Source organism: Mercenaria mercenaria, chromosome 12 (assembly GCF_021730395.1).
Source record: "Mercenaria mercenaria strain notata chromosome 12, MADL_Memer_1, whole genome shotgun sequence".
NCBI classification, from domain to species: domain Eukaryota; kingdom Metazoa; phylum Mollusca; class Bivalvia; order Venerida; family Veneridae; genus Mercenaria; species Mercenaria mercenaria.
Window position 1 is genome coordinate 53,635,671 of NC_069372.1, and position 2,967 is coordinate 53,638,637.

The following is a 2,967-nucleotide window of genomic DNA, read 5'->3' on the forward strand; positions in this document are numbered from 1 at the left end:
CTCCGTGTTACTCCGGGCTAATTCACGCTCATAAAATTTTCTATGACAAGTGCAGGAAAACTTTCAAAAAGTATGTTCTATTCATAATTATGGAACTAGATGTAGTAGTAAAAATTTCTATGTTCAGAAAGTTTTCAATAACATGGATAATAACACATTTTATCATAATTGTACTCTGGCCTGGAATTCTCTTCCTGTGCATATTAAAGATAGAAGTAAAAAACGAAGTAAAGAAACTTTTTGGACGATACTCTATTAAGAGTTGAAAATCTTTTCTGTGTGTTTTATAGCTAGGCCATCGTAAAATGTACAACTTTTTTAAATACAACAGAATTGTATGATAAGCTCTAATATTCTATTTTATTCAATTTTTATAACTTTATTGATGTTAAACCGCATTTTTCATGTTAATTTCAGATTTTTTAGATCATTTTTATTAACAATTTAAGAGGAAATTGTATTGGAAATAAGTCTTAGACTTTTATGGGCTATTCTGCATATATACATCTTCCTCAGTACACTTCTTTTTTTCTTTCCAATGCTAGATTTTATGTAGGCATAGGTATCTGAAAGCTAACTATGATTCATAAAATGGTTATTACAGACAGTAATAAGTTATGTGCTAGTAAATGTGCTCAAATAATGCTGTGATATATTTTTATTGTGATATTTTATGTGTTATGTTTGAATTGTTGTGATAAACTATGAAGTAGATCTATATATGCAAATAAATCTATCGAAGTCTTGGTAACGGATTTCTGAGCAAAGTGTCACAGATTTCAGGACGATTTCTGTTATTTACCGTTATCGAAAACGAACGTTGGTTGGCATTTCATAGAACTGGTATGTCTTTAAATAATTATAATAACATAGAGATATTTTGCTTATAACTAGTGACGATCATTGAACAGATTATGAAAATAGCAAAATAAATCTAAGACCATTTTGTTTCTTAAATTAAATGTCATGGACCTGAGATCACTATTAGTCACTGCTGATCACAGCCAATCGTCACTTGAAGCCAGGCGACCATTCTCCCGTTAATGGCGAAAAATATCTTCAGTTTTAAGATCAATTTGCATTGCCTTTTAACCTATTGAGTCTAAAACTGTAGGAGTCAAATGCATGTTGATCACAGGCAATGAACCTCCTATATTTGAAGACATCTTTAATTATAGAGTGGAAACCATTTTCAGTCTTAAGGTCATTGCAACCTTGACCTTTGACCTTCTGACTCAAAACAAAAATTACAAGCAATAATCATATAAAGTGTACAAAGCAGCTGGTAAAAATGTTCTTCAGATATTAAGTAAAACTATTTTCAGTCTTAAGATCAATATGGCCTTGTGATTAAACCTGTTGAGCCTATCAACAGGGTCATGATGACCCTGTATCGCACACTTGTTAAACTTGGCCTTGGAATCATCAAGATAAACATTCTGACCAAGTTTCAAGAAGATAGGGTCATAAATGGTCTCTAGAGTGTTAACAAGCTTTTCCATTTTTGATTTGAGTGGTGACCCAGTTTTTGACCCTACATGACCCAGTTTCGAACTTGGCCTAGGAATTATCAAGGTAAACATTCTTACCAAGTTTCATGAAGATAGGGTCATAAGTATGGCCCCTAGAGTGTTAACAAGCTTTTCTTTGATTTGAGTGGGTGACCTAATTTTGACCCCACATGACCCAGTTTCAAACTTGGCCTAGGAATCACCAAGATAAACACAAAGTTTCATGAAGATAGGGTCACAAATGTGGCCTCAATAGTGTTAACAAGCTTTTTCTTTGATTTGACCGTGTGACCTAGTTTTTGAACCCATATGACCCAGTTTTGAATTTGGCATAGGAATCTTCAAGATAAACATTCTGACCAAGTTTCATGAAGATAGGATCATAACTGTGGCCTCTATAGGGTGTTAACAAGCTTTTCCTTGGAGTTTACCTGGTGACCTAATTGTTGACCCCACATGAATCAGTTTCTAACTTGGTCTAGATATCATCAAGATAAACATTCTTTGCAAGTTTGTATCAAATCAAAGCATAAATGAAACCTCTATATGGCGGAAAGGGCCAAAATAGAAAATTGCGTCCCTTTCAGAGGCAGTAACTCTAGAACCCATGATGGAATCTAGCCTGTTTTCAAAAGGAACCGAGATCTTATTGTGACTTAAGTTGTGTGTAAGTGTGGTTAAAATCGAATGTAAAATGTCACTTCTATCGTGTCCACAAGGTAAAAAATAACAAATTTTGGCTAGTTCAGGGGTCAGTGAGGGGCCGTAACTCCAGAACCTATGATTGGATCTGAAGGATTCATCATGGAATCCAAGATCTATTGTTGTTAAAGATATTTTGCAAGTTTGTATCAAATCAAACCATAAATGAAGTCTCTATATGGCTGCAAAAGCCAAAATAGCAAAAGTTGGCCCTTTAAGGGGTCGTAACTCTGAAACCCATGATGGGATCTGGCCAGTTTTCGAAATGAATCGAGACATTATGCCAATACAAGTTTGATTAAAATCGATTGCAAAACGTGGTCTCTATCGTGTTCACAAGAAACTGTTGACAAGACGACGGGCAATCACAAAAGCTCACCTTGTCGCAAAAAATTGCTCGTACATCCTTAAGTCTCAAGGTGACTGTGACCTTGATCTTTTACCTACTTACCCCAAAAACAACTGTGGTCATCTACTGACCACATGCAATCATCCGTTTAATTTCAACCACTGTAAGCTCAAGCATTCACTAGTTATCGACTAAAAAAACACAAATTGTCTACTGAAAGACATGTGTAAAACATTATACTCCTGCTTCTCCGGAGGGGGAATAATTAATCATTAAATCTGAGTTCCATGAAGGACCTTGAGCAAAATTTTAGTTATTCCCTTATTCTACTTCTCTCAGGTAAAGAGCTATAAAAACATGTTATACTTCTTTGTCTCAGGATTGTATTGTATAACACAACAAAGA